The sequence below is a fragment of the Helianthus annuus genome, chromosome 17 (assembly GCF_002127325.2).
Source record: "Helianthus annuus cultivar XRQ/B chromosome 17, HanXRQr2.0-SUNRISE, whole genome shotgun sequence".
Lineage (NCBI taxonomy): Eukaryota > Viridiplantae > Streptophyta > Magnoliopsida > Asterales > Asteraceae > Helianthus > Helianthus annuus.
In genome coordinates this window covers 193,604,380-193,626,277 of record NC_035449.2, presented here as the reverse complement: position 1 = coordinate 193,626,277, position 21,898 = coordinate 193,604,380, and positions in this window count along the sequence as shown.

Genomic DNA, 21,898 nt, shown 5'->3' with positions numbered 1-21,898 from the left:
TCAAACATAATGAAATTTTCATCAAGTTAACATGTTAGATAAGTACTACTACTTTAACAACCCCAAAACAAGTATTTAAGTGTTAACTACATAGACATTGTTTTTAAACATATTTAAGTAATCGCGGAAGCTTCAAAAGATCGTGTTCGGTTCTTGTAATCGTGTTTGATCGCTGTCCGGATTAAGTCCATCTTCACCTTTGGTCAAAACCAAGTAAAAGATTAGTTTTGACGCCTTAAAATCAAGTATAAACAAGTTCCATGGTTAAACAATGAGAAACAAACAAAATTTCAACGGAATGGGGCGGTCGCGCCCCGCGACCGAGATGACATCAGCCGTCGCGGCCCGCCACAACCGTCGCGTCGCGCGACGTTGAGATTGTTTTGCTGTGGCGTGGCGCGAGCACGTGTTTTTTACAGTAGGGTCGTTAACTGGAGCTGCATATCAGCCCAACATTACTATTTTTCATTTACAAACTTTAAACTAACATAACTTTTGACTCGAGCATCCGATTTAGCCAATTCTTTTTCCTACGCGTCCGTAATAAAATTACCGACGTACCTATCTTAACCGTTCAGTAAAAAATGTGACAACTGGCAAAAATAATGCTAATTCCGTACAACTTAAGTACTTGATTTAACGTTTAATTACGTTCATTACAAATTAATTATTGCATGATTAGGTCGTGTAAAGTCTAGCAATCATAGGACATGGTTAAATATGCTAAACAATATTAACACAATCGCCACGTCGCGAGAAAACTGCAAACTATGTCCTAATATGTTGGCAAAATGCTGAAAACACTATGCATCGGAACACACTATTCATGCCAGCTAGTTCTGAAAACTGTCCGAACGAGTAACGAATGGCATGAAAGCATATTATAGTTGGAATATAAATAAAAACCCCTAACTAGGGGCACCAAATGATAAAACATATAAACTTTCCAAAAAAAAATGTATATTTTTAAAGTGTCCGTTCTGCGCCAAACGGTAACAAAATAAAATGTCTGCGACACTAAAATTTAGTATTTGAATGTCCGTAGAACTTGTAAATAATATTTTACACCCAAAATAATCTTGAGGATATCAACGGACTACCCGAAACATAAACTCCTGGTGCTACGCCGCAACTTTAACACATTGTCCAAGTTCGAGCTGATAGGCGAACAAGTTATATTCTTACCATCCAATCTCCTAAACTAAAAGGCTAGCGAACTAGTTAGCGATATTTTGGGGTCATAAACGCATTGAATAAACGCCATAGCATCGATGGTAAAATAAAACCATCACTCCCGGTATGATACTACAATTTTTGTATATCACCCGATATCGAACTGGCGAGCAAACTAGTGGTATTTTTACCATCCAAAATTTATACCCACTAAACTAATAGACAAGTTAGACTTTATTTATAATCCTAAACTATCATTAACACCCAAATTACCCTAACTAAATTAATTACTAAAATATCTCCTAATTTTACATACATATCACATGTTTTTTTAGAAAAAAAAAAAAAATACATAACCATACCATGCCCCATGTGTTCGGCCATACTTTTCCCTAAAACACTAGGATTGATAATTGTGTGAAGTATGGGTGTGGAGATCATGCATTGACTAAATTAGATCTTTGCAACTTTTATAAACAACATCACCATCATTTTCTTTTTCCTCATCTTCTACTAACTTTCCAAAACACAAAATTCCTCCCTTTCCCCCTCTTATATTCGGCAGCCACAAAACACCCTCATTCTTTCTTTTTCAAACACTACACACATAATATTTAGCCATAAATATTCACTATAAGATGGTTTAAGGTGAATACATGCTTGGAGAACCATAGGATATTACTTTGGAGCTTTCATCTCATCATAATATTCATCCTACAAGCCAATAATATTTTGCAAAGTTGTAAGATCATCTAATACTATTTTTTTAGCTTGTTATAATATGTAGTTTATTAATGTACTTGTTAAATCATCTTGAACAAAAATATAAAATCAAAGATTAAGACACTCATCTTTACATAAAAAGCCTACTAGTGTGCTATATTATGTGTAGATTATGTTGATTTGTGTTAGATAATGCTTATGGTTAAGTTGATTTGTTAAAGTAGGGTGTTTACAAAGATGATCTTGTGTAAATTAGGCTAGTGAGGCTGATCTAAACATTTTTATGTTTAGACCTTAACAAGATCATCATCCATATAATACATGAACTTTACATTAAACTTGAAAATGATTTATGGCCAAAATAACTTTTATAAATTTTTTTAAACATCATGATTTACGCTATAAAAGTGTTAAAAAGGTGTTAATCAAGGTGGTTTAAGTGAAGGAACGAGACTTCAAAGTATGTTAAATTTATTTTTTTGTGAACTTGTAATCATATTATTAAAAAGAAAAATGTGTGATTAAAAATATATAAAGTTCAAAGATTATATGGATAATTATGTGAGAACTATTAGTTCATAAAAAAAAAAATCTATTTTTGAAACTTGAATTGAAGATTGATTGTGATTATGGTTTAAACATGAATTAAATACGTTTTTTTTTAACGTGAAAAACGCCATAGTTTAGGGAAACTATGGCGAATTTTTTTTTTCTAAATTATTAATCACGATTAAAAAGAGATTAACAGGGTGATTAACATGGTTAATCGCGATTAGTAAACTTAATTGTGATTAACGACCCTAATCATAATTAGACAAACCCTTATGACGATGGTTAAGTCCTAACCATCCAAGAGTTTATGTAAACTCAAAAAGATATTTTTATAACATAAAAGTGGGTAAAGTTATAATAAAACAATAAATATAATTTTTGGAAAATTCTATATACACATGCTAAATACTCTATTGGTGTATATTACTTGTATAATGTGTGTATGTATTAGTAGTAGGAGGAATACATACCAAAAATAATACATACAATATTTGCAAAATATACACTTACATCACGACGAAAACATCACAAATATCCGCGAATATAACAACGGCCGCGAACCTTTGCGCTTACTTAAAATATACACTTGTGTGATACTACGACACTCGACAACTTCGACACAAAAACTACATATATTAACCGAACGTTGCGCCAAGTTCAAAAATAAACTATTTTTAGACACTTCATATATATATCAACGACAACTAAAGCCGGGAAGTTCAATAAGAAAAATAACACTAAGGGTGGTTCTAAAAATTTACTAATATGGTTATATCATACTTAGTAAAATTTGTCACAAATATTGGTCTAGATTATAAAACATTGGGCTTTAAAAATTGATTTTGGGTTTAGAATAAACATAAATGTTGGGCTAAGCCCAATACCATAAATACATGGGCAAAGGCCCATTTCCTAAAATACTTATGAAAGCCCACTTGAAATAACTTATAGAGCTAGGGCTAGGACCAAATGCCATAAGACATGGTTTAAGCCCAAACCACTAAATTCTGGGCTAAGCCCAAAGTAAAATACATGTACATTTTTGTAAATATATATTGTACAGTACATTACAAATACGGTATACCTACACGTATAATACGGTATACCTACACGTATAATACGGTATACCTATGCGTATAATACGGTATACCTATGCGTATAATTATGGTATACCTACACGTATAATAAGGTATACCTACATGTATAAATACGGTATACCTCCACGTAATATGGTATACGAACACGTATAAAGCGCAAAAATACAAGTATACATACGGTATATGTATATGAATAAAAGACTCTAGTACATGATGATATACTCACATACACTTGTTGAAGTGTACTCTCTCACTAATGTCGAACACATAGGACTACGTATTTCGTCGTTAAAAATAAATAGTTTAAACACTTTGATCAAGTAAAGATATACACTTATATTTGTGTAACAAATATAAAGTCTCGAATCAAAATATACCAGAAACAAATGCCAACATATTATTAAATTACACAAGTGTTCCAAAAACGAAATGAAAATAATAAAAGTTCAAGATGAACAACGAGTACAAGGTCTAGGAAGGACCGATGTGTCTAATGAGTTAAAACCCTTGTAGGTTGACTCGCGTTTATGGAACACGTTGATTGAATATCTCTCTATCAGGAACGCAAAGCTGTGAGTTCATGTCCCCCTTTTCTTTTAACTGTTTTCGGATTTATAACTCTCGAGGGTGAAATACATGTTGCATATGTTTCAATGGTATGATTTGGCTATGAAATGAACTATTAGATCATGTGAGCATAGGCTGAAACTGAAATGCCAATAACTCTCATAAGAAACATGGACAAAGGTTAGATCTAACGGGTACGGCCAAGCCCCACTCATGGTCCTTGTGTGACCACTTAGAGTGCTTTTGTGTCCCAGTCGAGGTGATTCGACAACGGTCAAAGTGATTTGACACAGTCAAGGTGATTTGATACAGTCAAGGGGATTTGACACAGTCAAGGGGATTTGACACAGTCGAGGTGATTCGACACAGTCGAGGTGATTCGACACTAATAATAGTCTACTCGGGTTGAGTACTCCCTATGTCATCACATATATTAATGTCCTTGCAAAACATTAATTGATCTGTTCATAGACGCTTTACATACCCGTTTTCAAAGGAATCTCTCAAATGTTTACAAGTTTATGGGATCTCATACAAAACACATGAACTCGCTCAACTTTTGTTGATGTTTTCAAAATTACATGTATTTCAGGAAACAAGATGGATCTTGGGCGCGGGTGTTGTTTTCAAGATATAAATTTCAAGTTTAGATGTCATCCACTTTTGTTGGTTTGTAACTTGATCGGAGGTCATGTAGATTGAAACTTAAATGACTTGTGTTTGTAATGTTTTAAACTTTTGAATGGATGAACATCATTTTAATCATATAGTTGTTTGTTATCATCGAATGCAATGAAAACTGATCAAGTCACACGTACACGCTTCTGCAAAAGTCAGGGTGTGACAGGTTGGTATCAGAGCTTCGATTGTAGTGAACTAGGATTCCTTCTCGAGTCTAGACTACAATCACTAGGATTCTCTCACGAAAACATTTTTACAAAAAAAAAAGGTTTTTCATTGCATGTACGCAAGCGCCAAGATCCATGAATCACACATTTTCAAAGGAAAGACAAAAGCAAGGACATTAGTAGGGAGGAGAATACCCCAACTAAAGTGACACGTGAGGTATAGTCTACGTGAGATAGACTTGCCAAAACCGAAACGACACCCGAAAGAACAAACGAGAGTTATATGTGACATGTTGCATTTATTTGCTTGTATATACTAAGTAACATTATTATTCATTAATATATATGCATATACGTGTACGGAATAATATTGATGGGAACGAGATGCCTTCGACTTTGAATCCTATTATTATTCCTAACGCGCACAATGAGACTATCGACCTCGCGTTTATTGCGGAGCTTATGGCTGATGTAGTTATAAACGAGACCCTGAGCTTGATTCCGTAGAAGATGGTTGTTCTTCTCTCTCGAATGCGAAGGTGCCTGACTACGGCAGTGACGGCGAGGCGGAGGAGGTAACCTTGGACAACAACCTTATCAGTGAGACGAGGTCCCTATGGCTTTTACGAAACATGATTGACGACACTCTTGTCCAGACAAGGAAGATGACGTACTCATCTTGAAGGTGCCCCTCCAACTACTATTGTTAGGAACTCTCTTTATTCCTACTTCGTCTAAGCATTGTGCCATTTCGTGCGTAACGACAACGGACGTTGGCGCGTGGACCATTATAAGGTCCTTTCCATGTTGAAGGTATGAAGACAGTAGTGTCCCTTCTCTGACTGATCAGCGGCTTTGAACGAGAGAAAAAATAGGGTGACCATGCAAGACAATTTATTATTACGGGGGCCCACGTAATAACAACTTGTAGTGCATGGAAATCCTGGTGGGCTCTGCGGGTCAAGAAAATGATCACTATCTATTTGAAATTCCTAAGTTGTTCCAAATCTCCATCTAGTAGAACACTAACCGAAATAGTTACTCTAGCACTCTATAAAGTAGGAAGTCTGTCTTTTCCTACTTCATGCCTAACACTCCTACCCGTAATACGAGTCGTTTGGGACCCGGTATCTAAGCAGGTGAAAATGGCTAACACTTGGAAAAGACTCTCCTCATCCTTCACCTCACATGCACCCTATCACCCACTACCTATATCGCCACCACCAACACCCCTACCAGTAACCCTACACTCTCTATCTCGTAACACCCCATCGTTTGAGTAGTGCATTCACGCCTTGGAAAATCGCTCTACGGTTGCTACAAGGCACAATTCGGTTCCGAGGAAGAAGCCACGTACCCTCACGACCTTATCTCTGCGTTTTCACTATCACCCCTATACGTGGTAGTAATGCACAACCCCCCACCTTTTTGGGAAGTATGCCCGTTTTGTAAAAAAAAAAAAAAAAAAAAAAAAAAAAAAAAAAAAAAAAAAAAAAAAAACTAAAGACCTAAGAGGACCAATGTAGAAGGTTATGGAACTTCTATGACCGATGTGATGTAACCTCGAGTCCATTTTGTTTTTCATCTGTTAAAAACAATGTATCAAGTTGTCGAACATATATGGAAGCTCAGTGGTTGTTTTCTTATTTATACCTTTTGATAATATATGCATGTAATGTTAGATGATTACATGTTTGCTTGTGGTGATGACTGTCTATATACATATATACCCCACAGATAATTATTTGGTGAATGTTCTCTAACCTACCCAAAACTTCTTGCTAGAAGAAAATGCCGCCCAGACGTGACACAGACACTAACACGTTACCAAGGACAGAAGCCGAGCTTCAAGAACGCATATCACAGGCAATTGCACAGCACAAGGCCAACCGCTCAGAACACAGCGGTGGCACTTTCGGAAATAACCCTCCAACTGGTAATGTTATATCACCTAAGACACATTACAAATCTTTTGGATATTTCCAATTGTGTTCTGCCAATGCTCACTCGTGAATTGCGTTACATATGTTACAGGCTGTACTTATAAGCAATTTCTGGATTGCAAACCCCTAAACTTTGATGGCACGGGAGGTGCCGTCGCTTTTGTTCGCTGGGTTGAAAAGACCGATTCCGTGCTAAGAATGAGCAAATGTGCACCTGAACAGAGAGTCACTTATATTTCTGGGCTGTTTTTAGATGGTGCACTCTCCTGGTGGAACCTCCAAGTTCAAACTCTTGGCGAAACTGCTGCATATGCGCTCAGTTGGGATGAGCTTAAGGAATTAATGCGCAAGAAATACTGTTCAAGAGCTGAAATCCAGAAACTGGAAACTGAGTTCTGGAATCTGAAGATGGATGGACCAAAGGTTGCCGAGTATATTCAGCGTTTTCATGATTTATCAAGGGTCGTTCCTTATCTTGTCGAGCCGGAATTCAAGAGAATCGAAAGGTTTATTTGGGGACTTGCGCCTCAAATCCTGAGCATGGTTACTACCTCAAAGCCTCCAACTATCGCAGAGGCTATCGATTTGAGCGTTACACTTACTGAAGAAGCTCTTCGTATGGGAAAGTTTTCGAAATCCAAGACAAACAAGAAAGAGACTCACGTGGAGTCTTCAGGCGACAACAAAAGAAAGTTTTCAAATCTAAAGAAAGGCACTCAAGTAATTCATGACCACTCAAATGCAAACAAAAGAAGGGAAGCAAACCCGCCACGTGGCATGAAAGCTTATGGAGCCACTAATAAGGCCAGTGGAAAGGGTTATCTGGGGACTAAGCCAAGATGTGACGAATGCAAGTTTCACCATGAAGGTCGATGCCTGAGACCTAAGTGTAACAGATGTGAAAAAGAGGGACACAACAAGGATGCCTGTTGGGCAAGATATCCCAACCAAGGAGGGTATGATAACTACAACCTAGGCGGAAACGATAATGGTAGAGTTCCAGGTTGTTTCAACTGTGGTGACGTGGGGCACTTTAGAAAAGATTGCCCTAAAAAGAACCAAGCGAGGAGGAGTCTTCGCGATCAGAGCTCGTGAGCGCGCCAGGACCCGAATGTTGTGACGGGTACGTTCCCTATTAACCAACACTATGCATCCATTATGTGTGATACTAGCGCCGACCTTAGTTTTGTATCAGTAGAATTTAAGAATACACTTGGCCTAGTTTCAAGTAAGCTAGACGTCCCATATCCTATAGAACTGGTAAATGGAAAGTTAGTAAAAGCAAATGAGGTGATTAAGGGTTGTACCTTGGAACTTGGAGAGTAGGAATTTTCTACTGAACTCCTACCTGTTGTTTGGAAAGTTATGATGTTGTAGTCAGCATGGATTGGCTATCCAAGAATAGAGCAAAAGTTGTTGGTCATGAGAAAATCATTTGCATCCCTTTTGCGAATGATGAAACACTTATAGTACACGACCTTCATGCAGTTGATGCGAGGACGCTGGGCCCCATAAGGCGATGGATTGAGACATCCCACACTGGTCATAAAGGCGCAGAAGTGCCTCCGAAAGGGGTGCATAGCCTTCCTTGCTCATGTTGTCGATAAGGAGACCAAGGAGCCGAAGTTAGAAGACAACCCTGTTGTGAACGAATTTCCAGAAGTCTTTCCCGAAGACTTTCTTGGGCTACCTCCACAGCAACGAATGGAGTTTCGGACAAACCTAGTGCCAGGAGCGGCACCAGTGGCGAAGGAACCTTATCGATTAGCTCGTCCGAGATGCAAGAACTATCGACTCAACTAAAAGAGTTGCTAGACAAGAGAATTTATCGAGCCAAGCTTCTCACCCTAGGGAGCTCCAGTGTTGTTGTCAAGAAGAAGGACGACAGTTTTCGTATGTGCTTAGACTACAGGGAGTTACACAAGCTAACCAATCAAGAATCGGTACCCCTTACCGAGAATTGATGACTTATTCAACCAATTTTAAAGTTCTAGCTACTACTCCAAGATCGACTTGAGGTCGGGATATCATCAACTGTTGAATGATTACGACTGTGAGATTAAGTATCACCTGGACAAGGCGAGCGTTGTAGCAGACGCCTTGAGCCACAGGGAGTGCGCAAACCCGCTAAGGATGCGAGCCTTGGAGATGACCATACAAACGAATTCCGTTACTCGGATTCGTGAGGCTGAGCTAGAGACGCTCAAACCAGAGCACCTACAAGCTGAAGCATTACGTGGAATGAGAGTGCAATCGTTGCCCAAGGAAGATAACATTGTACTCCCTGTAGCGAATTTGGGTTCCATCCTTTGGCGACCTACGGACGATTATTTTGGATGAAGCATACAAGTCAAGGTACTCTATACATCTGGGTTCGGATAAGATGTACCAAGACTTAAAAAAATTTATTGGTGGCCTAAGCTTAAAAGCGACATTGCTACTTATGTTTGGAAATGCCTTACATGCGCCAAGGTTAAGGCAGAATATCAAAAGCCTTCAGGTTTGCTCCAACAACCTGAAATTCCTGCATGGAAATGGGAAAAAAAAAAACCTCGATGGGCTTCATTACTAAGTTACCCCGAACCTCAAGAGGCCATGATATGATTTGGGTAATTGTAGATCGACTTACAAAGTCCGCGCATTTCCTACCGATCAGTGAAAAGATAGCACTAAGAAATTGGCTGAAATATATCTCAAGGAAATTGTGGCCCGACATGGAGTGCCTGTTTCTATTATATCGGACCGAGATGGTCGGTTCGTGTCAAGAATATGGCAATCCAAAAGGCCTTTGGATCTCAACTGAATCTTAGTACGACCTTTCACCCGCAAACGGACGGCCAAAGTGAGCGAACGATACAAACTTTGGAGGACATGTTGCGTGCTTGTGTGATGGACTTGGGTGGAAGCTGGGATACTCACTTGCCTTTAGTGGAGTTCTCCTACAATAATAGCTATCACACTAGCATCCAGGCTGCCCCGTTTGAGGTATTATATGGACGAAAGTGTCGGTCCCCGCTATGTTGGGCGGAAACCGGGGATAAACAACTCATTGGTCCGGAATTGGTCCAGGAAACCACAGACAAGATCATTCAAATACGAGACCGTATCAAGACGGCTCGTGACAGACGAAAGAGCTATGCCGACAACCGACGCAAACCATTAGATTTCGAGGTCGGAGACATGGTATTGTTGAAAGTCTCACCTTGGAAGGGCGTAGTAAGATTTGGTAAACGTGGGAAGTTGAACCCACGTTACATTGGGCCTTTCGAAATTCTGGAAAAGATTGGAACTGTTACGTACAAGTTAAAACTACCAGAAGAACTGAGCAGTGTGCACGACACGTTTCACGTGTCAAATCTCAAGAAAAGTCCTACACAAGAGACGGTTGTCATTCCAGCAGACGAGATACACGTCAACGACAAACTCCAATTTACCGAAGAACCTGTTGAGGTTACGAACCAGAAGGTCCACAAGACACGGAGGAGTCGTAGAAAGCTAGTGAAAGTTCGTTGGAACTCGCGTCACGGTCCCGAGTACACGTGGGAACGTGAAGATCAAATCAAATCCAAGTACCTCACCTGTTTCAAGACTCCCCTGCACCCAGTAACACGACTTGAATTTCGGGACGAAATTCTTCTAACGGGGGAAGAATGTGACAACTGGCAAAAATAATGCTAATTCCGTACAACTTAAGTACTTGATTTAACGTTTAATTACGTTCATTACAAATTAATTATTGCATGATTAGGTCGTGTAAAGTCTAGCAATCATAGGACATGGTTAAATATGCTAAACAATATTAACACAATCGCCACGTCGCGAGAAAACTGCAAACTATGTCCTAATATGTTGGCAAAATGCTGAAAACACTATGCATCGGAACACACTATTCATGCCAGCTAGTTCTGAAAACTGTCCGAACGAGTAACGAATGGCATGAAAGCATATTATAGTTGGAATATAAATAAAAACCCCTAACTAGGGGCACCAAATGATAAAACATATAAACTTTCCAAAAAAAAATGTATATTTTTAAAGTGTCCGTTCTGCGCCAAACGGTAACAAAATAAAATGTCTGCGACACTAAAATTTAGTATTTGAATGTCCGTAGAACTTGTAAATAATATTTTACACCCAAAATAATCTTGAGGATATCAACGGACTACCCGAAACATAAACTCCTGGTGCTACGCCGCAACTTTAACACATTGTCCAAGTTCGAGCTGATAGGCGAACAAGTTATATTCTTACCATCCAATCTCCTAAACTAAAAGGCTAGCGAACTAGTTAGCGATATTTTGGGGTCATAAACGCATTGAATAAACGCCATAGCATCGATGGTAAAATAAAACCATCACTCCCGGTATGATACTACAATTTTTGTATATCACCCGATATCGAACTGGCGAGCAAACTAGTGGTATTTTTACCATCCAAAATTTATACCCACTAAACTAATAGACAAGTTAGACTTTATTTATAATCCTAAACTATCATTAACACCCAAATTACCCTAACTAAATTAATTACTAAAATATCTCCTAATTTTACATACATATCACATGTTTTTTTAGAAAAAAAAAAATACATAACCATACCATGCCCCATGTGTTCGGCCATACTTTTCCCTAAAACACTAGGATTGATAATTGTGTGAAGTATGGGTGTGGAGATCATGCATTGACTAAATTAGATCTTTGCAACTTTTATAAACAACATCACCATCATTTTCTTTTTCCTCATCTTCTACTAACTTTCCAAAACACAAAATTCCTCCCTTTCCCCCTCTTATATTCGGCAGCCACAAAACACCCTCATTCTTTCTTTTTCAAACACTACACACATAATATTTAGCCATAAATATTCACTATAAGATGGTTTAAGGTGAATACATGCTTGGAGAACCATAGGATATTACTTTGGAGCTTTCATCTCATCATAATATTCATCCTACAAGCCAATAATATTTTGCAAAGTTGTAAGATCATCTAATACTATTTTTTTAGCTTGTTATAATATGTAGTTTATTAATGTACTTGTTAAATCATCTTGAACAAAAATATAAAATCAAAGATTAAGACACTCATCTTTACATAAAAAGCCTACTAGTGTGCTATATTATGTGTAGATTATGTTGATTTGTGTTAGATAATGCTTATGGTTAAGTTGATTTGTTAAAGTAGGGTGTTTACAAAGATGATCTTGTGTAAATTAGGCTAGTGAGGCTGATCTAAACATTTTTATGTTTAGACCTTAACAAGATCATCATCCATATAATACATGAACTTTACATTAAACTTGAAAATGATTTATGGCCAAAATAACTTTTATAAATTTTTTTAAACATCATGATTTACGCTATAAAAGTGTTAAAAAGGTGTTAATCAAGGTGGTTTAAGTGAAGGAACGAGACTTCAAAGTATGTTAAATTTATTTTTTTGTGAACTTGTAATCATATTATTAAAAAGAAAAATGTGTGATTAAAAATATATAAAGTTCAAAGATTATATGGATAATTATGTGAGAACTATTAGTTCATAAAAAAAAATCTATTTTTGAAACTTGAATTGAAGATTGATTGTGATTATGGTTTAAACATGAATTAAATACGTTTTTTTTTTAACGTGAAAAACGCCATAGTTTAGGGAAACTATGGCGAATTTTTTTTTTCTAAATTATTAATCACGATTAAAAAGAGATTAACAGGGTGATTAACATGGTTAATCGCGATTAGTAAACTTAATTGTGATTAACGACCCTAATCATAATTAGACAAACCCTTATGACGATGGTTAAGTCCTAACCATCCAAGAGTTTATGTAAACTCAAAAAGATATTTTTATAACATAAAAGTGGGTAAAGTTATAATAAAACAATAAATATAATTTTTGGAAAATTCTATATACACATGCTAAATACTCTATTGGTGTATATTACTTGTATAATGTGTGTATGTATTAGTAGTAGGAGGAATACATACCAAAAATAATACATACAATATTTGCAAAATATACACTTACATCACGACGAAAACATCACAAATATCCGCGAATATAACAACGGCCGCGAACCTTTGCGCTTACTTAAAATATACACTTGTGTGATACTACGACACTCGACAACTTCGACACAAAAACTACATATATTAACCGAACGTTGCGCCAAGTTCAAAAATAAACTATTTTTAGACACTTCATATATATATCAACGACAACTAAAGCCGGGAAGTTCAATAAGAAAAATAACACTAAGGGTGGTTCTAAAAATTTACTAATATGGTTATATCATACTTAGTAAAATTTGTCACAAATATTGGTCTAGATTATAAAACATTGGGCTTTAAAAATTGATTTTGGGTTTAGAATAAACATAAATGTTGGGCTAAGCCCAATACCATAAATACATGGGCAAAGGCCCATTTCCTAAAATACTTATGAAAGCCCACTTGAAATAACTTATAGAGCTAGGGCTAGGACCAAATGCCATAAGACATGGTTTAAGCCCAAACCACTAAATTCTGGGCTAAGCCCAAAGTAAAATACATGTACATTTTTGTAAATATATATTGTACAGTACATTACAAATACGGTATACCTACACGTATAATACGGTATACCTACACGTATAATACGGTATACCTATGCGTATAATACGGTATACCTATGCGTATAATTATGGTATACCTACACGTATAATAAGGTATACCTACATGTATAAATACGGTATACCTCCACGTAATATGGTATACGAACACGTATAAAGCGCAAAAATACAAGTATACATACGGTATATGTATATGAATAAAAGACTCTAGTACATGATGATATACTCACATACACTTGTTGAAGTGTACTCTCTCACTAATGTCGAACACATAGGACTACGTATTTCGTCGTTAAAAATAAATAGTTTAAACACTTTGATCAAGTAAAGATATACACTTATATTTGTGTAACAAATATAAAGTCTCGAATCAAAATATACCAGAAACAAATGCCAACATATTATTAAATTACACAAGTGTTCCAAAAACGAAATGAAAATAATAAAAGTTCAAGATGAACAACGAGTACAAGGTCTAGGAAGGACCGATGTGTCTAATGAGTTAAAACCCTTGTAGGTTGACTCGCGTTTATGGAACACGTTGATTGAATATCTCTCTATCAGGAACGCAAAGCTGTGAGTTCATGTCCCCCTTTTCTTTTAACTGTTTTCGGATTTATAACTCTCGGGGGTGAAATACATGTTGCATATGTTTCAATGGTATGATTTGGCTATGAAATGAACTATTAGATCATGTGAGCATAGGCTGAAACTGAAATGCCAATAACTCTCATAAGAAACATGGACAAAGGTTAGATCTAACGGGTACGGCCAAGCCCCACTCATGGTCCTTGTGTGACCACTTAGAGTGCTTTTGTGTCCCAGTCGAGGTGATTCGACAACGGTCAAAGTGATTTGACACAGTCAAGGTGATTTGATACAGTCAAGGGGATTTGACACAGTCAAGGGGATTTGACACAGTCGAGGTGATTCGACACAGTCGAGGTGATTCGACACTAATAATAGTCTACTCGGGTTGAGTACTCCCTATGTCATCACATATATTAATGTCCTTGCAAAACATTAATTGATCTGTTCATAGACGCTTTACATACCCGTTTTCAAAGGAATCTCTCAAATGTTTACAAGTTTATGGGATCTCATACAAAACACATGAACTCGCTCAACTTTTGTTGATGTTTTCAAAATTACATGTATTTCAGGAAACAAGATGGATCTTGGGCGCGGGTGTTGTTTTCAAGATATAAATTTCAAGTTTAGATGTCATCCACTTTTGTTGGTTTGTAACTTGATCGGAGGTCATGTAGATTGAAACTTAAATGACTTGTGTTTGTAATGTTTTAAACTTTTGAATGGATGAACATCATTTTAATCATATAGTTGTTTGTTATCATCGAATGCAATGAAAACTGATCAAGTCACACGTACACGCTTCCGCAAAAGTCAGGGTGTGACAAAAAATGGAACGTATGGTTGGGGACCAGTAAATGCACAATATATTCGTTTGGCCCATATAGTTTTTGTACTAATATAACTAGTAATAACTTAAGACGACAAGGCGTATTTATCCCAACTTCCGAGGCTTACGACCACTGGCGTTTCATTACCACACTTGTGGCTTCACGCTCTTGTGATCCGTCTTCGCCAAATGTCAATCAAAACCAAAGTTTTATTACTACTAACCAATTATTTGACCCGTTTGGCTCATTTACGGAATCCTCCGTTTCTAATGACTACCAAACGCATTCTAGTCTATTTACGACTCATTAAATCAATAGTGAACAATATCGCTTCAACTAATATCAACCTTTATACCAAAACATGATTAAGAACAATTAACATGTCTAGTTTACATAATGTAACATAACAAGTTACATACCTTCAAAGTACGCCCTTCAAACACAAGTCCCCACTGGCTTGTCCACTTGACGCTCCGGTATCTTTTCCTATAGAGTTCAATCACAACCCGTTTAGAACTCTTTTCATAACATGTAACGCATAACTTGCCGAAATTTACAAATACGCGTTTTACCCCATCTTTTCAGTTTTAAAGCCTTCTTTTAGGCATTTTTACAAACACTTCAAAGGCAGAATTTTATACACTTTATTATCATGTTCATGGCTTGTTATTTAGCCGATTTTAACATCAATAAACATGTTCATATCAATTTTCGCATTTACATCATCAGAATTCACTTATTAAAATTCAAAGTACACTAGAACAACTATCAATTTCTAGTGTTTAGCATGTTCATACAAAAACCCACTTATCACCTTCAAAGGTGATCATGAATTCACAAGAATTAGACCTAATTTCATCATATATTTGTCTAGGGTTTACTCCTAGACACTACAGTGTTCCTATTTCATCATATAACAAACATGCAACCATCTAATTCGAATTCTCTAAGTTTGCTCAGAAATTCAACTAGAGATTTCTCATGAAATTTACATACCTCGTGACTCCTTTTTCAGTGGAGATCACTAATTTGTACTCGGATTTTGATTTAGACTTGATTTGGACCTTCAATTTGAGAGATTTTTGAGAAGTTAGGGTTTGAAGGGGAGCCCTATGTCGCCCCCTGTGTTTCTGTCGAACTCAGCACACACACAAGTGTGTGTTTGAGTTTTGATTTTATGTTTTAGTGTAATTAGTTTCGTTTTAAACGCTTTTGGCCCCTCAATTATCATTTAGTTCTAATCTTTAGTGTGTTAATCCACTTTTAAGTCACTACAAGACTTTTATTTAACTAGGTTATTTTTAATCCTAGTTAGTTCACTTGTTTATTTACCGACACTATATTTTAAAATAATTGATTTAAAATTTTCGGGGTGTTACAAGTCCACCCCCCATAAAAAGGGTTTCGTACTCGAAACCGGAAATACGTACCAAATATTGCCAGGTAGAGACGCCGCATCTCCTCTTTGGACTCCCATGTAGTGTCCGAACCCTTCCTATGCTCCCATTTGATCTTAACTTGATCAATTCTCTTATTTCGCAAGTCTTTAACCTTTCGATCTAGAAGCTCTAATGGCTTTACTGCGTAATTAAGGCTATTATCCACCTCGATATCATCGTAATGGATATAAGTCGTTTCCTCCGCTAGACATTTTCGCAGTTGTGACACATGAAACGTGCCATATATACCAATCAATTCTTCCGGTAACTCAAGGCGATACGCTACCTTACCGACCCGTTCAATGATTTTAAATGGCCCGATAAATCTCGGGCTTAGTTTCCTTCTCTTCCTGAATCGGATCACGCCTTTCCATGGGGAAACCTTTAACATAACCATGTCGCCTACTTGAAATTCAATCGGTCTTCGTCTTTTGTCGGCATAAGACTTTTGTCTATCTTGGGCCGCTTTCAAGTGAGCTCGCACCACATCGATTTTCTCGTTAGTGGCTTGGACAACTTGTTTGTGGGCTAGTTCACGTGGACCCACGTCACCACAACATACCGGGGTTCTACATCTCCTACCATACAACATCTCATACGGTGCCATGCCGATGCTGGAATGGTAACTGTTGTTATAAGAAAACTCTGCTAATGGTAGATACACGTCCCAACTTCCCCCAAAATCGATAATACACGCCCTCAGCATATCCTCCAGGGTCTGTATTGTTCTTTCACTCTGCCCATCCGTCTGAGGATGGCATGCGGTGCTAATAAATAGTTTTGTTCCCATCTGTTCTTGAAAATCTCTCTAGAAGTTTGAAGTAAACCGGGTATCTCTGTCCGATACAATAGATACCAGTACCCCATGACGTGCCACTATCTCATTTGTATATACTTCCGACATCTTTTCCGAAGTATAAGTCTCACGTATGGGAATAAAGTGAGCACTCTTCGTCAATCTATCCACGACCACCCATATAGCATCGAATCCCCGACTCATTCTAGGCAGTTTGGTCAACAGGTCCATAGTGATATGTCCCATTTCCAAACCGGGATTTCCAATGGTTGCAGTTTTCCATATGGTTTCTGGTGTTCCGCCTTGACTTGCAAACAAGTCAAGCACTTCTCCACATACTTTACTACATCTCTCTTCATTCCGGGCCACCAATAGTTTTGCTTCAAATCATTGTACATCTTGGTTGCACCCGGATGAATAGAATAACGGGATTTATGAGCTTCATCGAGTAGAAGCGTCTTGACCCCGTAGGAGTTTGGGACCCATATTCTTCCGAATCGAATCTTCAACCCGTTGCTACCATCCGCCAAATCCTTCAGCTGACCGACTATCCTTTCCTTTTTTAGGTTTTATTCTTTCACCGCCTCGGCTTGTGCTTCTCGGATTCGTTCAAGTAAACCCGAGGTTACAACAAGTTGCATCGACCTCACTCGTATTGGGACATAATCCGATTTCCTGCTTAAAGCATCCGCCACAACATTTGCCCTTCCGGGGTGGTAATGTATTTCACAGTCGTAATCCTTCACTGTTTCTAACCACCGCCTTTGTCGCATATTTAACTCCTTCTGATCGAAGAAGTATTTTAAACTCTTATGGTTGGTGAATATGGTGCACTTTACCCCATATAAATAGTGCCTCCATATTTTTAACGCAAACACCACCGCCGCCAATTCGAGATCGTGCGTGTGATATTTCTTTTCATGCATTTTTAATTGCCTCGAGGCATAAGCTATAACTTTGCCCCATTGCATTAAAACACATCCAAGCCACGAAAGTGAGGCATCCGAATAAACCACCAAGTCTTCGACTCCGTCCGACAACGTTAATACTGGTGCTTGGGTTAACTTTTCTTTTAGCGTTTGGAACGCTCTTTCTTGTTCGATACCCCAAATAAACTTCTCCTCTTTCCGAGTTAACTTAGTTAGCGGCGATGCAATCTTGGAGAAATCTGGAATGAATCTCTTGTAGTATCCCGCAAGCCCTAAAAAGCTTCTAATTTCCGAAGGATTCTTCGGAGGGCTCCATTTCGACACGGCCTCTATCTTTGACGAATCCACCAATATTCCATCAGCACTTATGATGTGGCCGAGGAATTGCACCTCTCGTAATCAGAAGGCGCACTTTGAGAATTTTGCATATAACTTTTCTCGCCTGAGTGTCTCTAACACCTCTTGTAAATGACGTGCATGATCTGCTTCACTTTTCGAGTATACCAGAATGTCGTCGATAAACACGATTACCGACTTATCTAACATTGGCTTGCAAACCCGGTTCATGAGGTCCATGAAAGCCGCGGGTGCATTTGTCAGCCCGAATGACATTACGAGGAACTCGTAATGTCCGTATCGCGTGCGGAAAGTCGTCTTCGGTACATCCTCTTCCTTAACCTTAAATTGGTGATATCCCAATCTAAGGTCGATTTTCGAAAACCAATTCGCCCCTTGTAATTGGTCAAATAGATCGTCTATTCTCGGAAGCGGGTATCGATTCTTTACCGTGAGTTTGTTTAACTCCCGGTAATCGATACACATTCGCATGCTCCTGTCTTTATTTTTCACAAATAGTACCGGTGCGCCCCAAGGAGACACGCTCGGCCTTTTAAATCCTTTGTCGAGCAAGTCTTGAATTTGCGACATCAATTCTTGTAATTCCGACGACGCGAGTCAGTACGGTGCTTTAGCTACGGGTATCGCGCCCGGAACCAATTCGATTCCGAACTCTATCTCTCGTTCGGGCGGTATCCCCGGTAGATCTTCCGGAATCACATCTTCGAAGTCACGCACCACCGGTACGTCTCTAGTCTTCAATGATTCTTTCTCTGGTTCGTTAGCGTATATCATAAACGCCCTACATCCATGCTTCATGAGCTTGTGAGCTTTCAACATCGAGCATACTATAGGATTGCCTCCTTTCTCGCCATAGATGGTGACGTGTTTTCTGCTCGGAGATGTTAACTTTATCTCCTTACGGAAACACACGACCTTTGCGTGGTGTCGAGATAGCCAATCCATTCCAACAACTACTTGAAACTCTCCCATCGACATCGGGATTAGATCTATCAAGTATTCCTCATCATCGATACTTAATTTTCAATTTTGACAAACATCACAAACTATGAAACTTTTGTTGTCCCCTATTTCGACTTCTAAGGGCACATATAATTTCGTCAATACAAATAAAGGATGTCGAATAAATCCATGTGAAATAAAGGATTTATTCGCACCCGTATCAAATAACACACGTGCAGGAATCGAGTTTATTACGAATATACCTGAGACCACATCGGGTTCTGTTTTTGCTTCAGCCGTTGTAAGTTGGAAGGACTTGGCCTTCGCCTTTGGAGCTTCTGTTGGGGATTCTTTTGTGTCTCTCTTTCCAACTATGTCTGGACATTCAAACTTTTTGTGGCTGGGCTGATAGCATTTGTAACAGACTGAGACTTTACCCGGACATAGAGATGCCGTGTGCCTCGTTTTCCCGCATATAGGACACAGTTTGTCCTTGAAACGGCACTCTCCCTTGTGCCCCTTTCCACAAACTTTGCAACTTGGCGACCCACCCTTTGCATCCGTTTTCTTTGCCGATTCATCCGTTCGAGCCTTCTTTGTAGGGCTTGGATTCACATCCTGTGCCCTTCGCTGGCCCCTCTCGATTTGTTTCTTCAAGTCGATTTCCCGCTCCCGGGCGGTGTTGATAATTTCCGTGAGGGTTTCATACTTTGAGGGAGTCATGAACTCCCGGTATTCAGCGCTCAATATGTTGTAGTACTAATATATCTTCTGCTCTTCAGTGGTGACTAACTCGTCATAGAATCTCAGCTTATCCATAAAGATACCCGTGATTTTATCAATTGTTTCACCCCTCTGTCTTAACTGGATGAACTCCTCCTTGATCCTGTTAATGACTGCCTTGGGACTATGATGTTTAAGGAATGGCACCTTAAACTCGTCCCATGTCATGACTCTTGCCGCTTCGGCTCCTATCTCATTCTTTTTATTGTCCCACCAATCCTTGGCTTAACCCCTCAACTGACCTGTTCCGTAAGCAACAAAATCACTCACATCACAGTGGGTCCTTTCAAACACCCCTTCGACGTCACTTAACCATCTCTGGAATATTATCGGGTCGACCTCCCCGTTGTAGATTGGCGGTTTACACGCCATAAACTCTTTGTACGAACATCCTTTACGTCCTCCCGATTTCTCTTTCATAAGGTTGACACTATCTTCCAACCTTTTGACTCGTTCTTCGACTAATGATAACACCGTGTTTTGAATTTTGTCTATGAACCCGGATAGACTACCCTCAATTGCCTTTCCCACTTCTTCGGCAATTATTTCTTTCATTTGTTCGGTGCTTGTCGGCACCGGATCATCGTCATTCCTTTCTGTCATCTCGAAACTGAAATGTTTACTTCAATTATTAAGCATTTCATTTATAACATAGCTTTCTTTACTTTGGTTTAGCCAAGTGCGTAACTTGCTTTAACCGTTCTTATTTAGTGCACCTTCCGGGTTTGAGTGTGTTAACACACCCTTCACATGCAATTAACTTCTCGTTTCTTTTACTTACATAAGATAAGATCTACTAACATAAATAATTAATCCTTACCGGACGATCGATCAAGCTTGAACCGAATACTTTGTTGACAACCTTAAGCTCTGATTACCAACTTGTAACACTCCACTCGTTTTTATAATAATTTAACATAAACTAAGCATTTGTAAACCAAAACTTTGATTTACATATCAAACATAAGGAAATTTTCATCAAGTTAACATGTTAGATTTGTACGACTAGTTTAACAACCCCAAAACAAGTATTTAAGTGTTAACTACATAGACATTGTTTTTAAACATATTTAAGTAATCGCGGAAGCTTCAAAAGATCGTGTTCGGTTCTTGTAATCGTGCTTGATCGCTGTCCGGATTAAGTCCATCTTCACCTATGGTCAAAACCAAGTAAAAATTAGTTTTGACACCTTAAAATCAAGTATAAACAAGTTCCGTGGTTAAACAATGGGAAACAAACAAAAATTTCAATGGAATGGGGCGGTCGCGCCCCGCGACCGAAATGGCATCAGCCATCGCGACCCGCCACAACCGTCGCGTCGCGCGACGTTGAGATTGTTTTGCTGTGGTGTGGCGCGAGCACGTGTTTTTGACAGTAGGGTCGTTAACTGGAGCTGCATATCAGCCCAGCATTACTATTTTTCATTTACAAACTTTAAACTAACATAACTTTTGACTCGAGCATCCGATTTAGCCAATTCTTTTTCCTACGCGTCCGTAATAAAATTACCGACGTACCTATCTTAACCGTTCAGTAAAAAATGGAACGTATGGTTGGGGACCAGTAAATGCACAATATATTCGTTTGGCCCATATAGTTTTTGTACTAATATAACTAGTAATAACTTAAGACGACAAGGCGTATTTATCCCAACTTCCGAGGCTTACGACCACTGGTGTTTCATTACCACACTTGTGGCTTCACGCTCTTGTGATCCGTCTTCG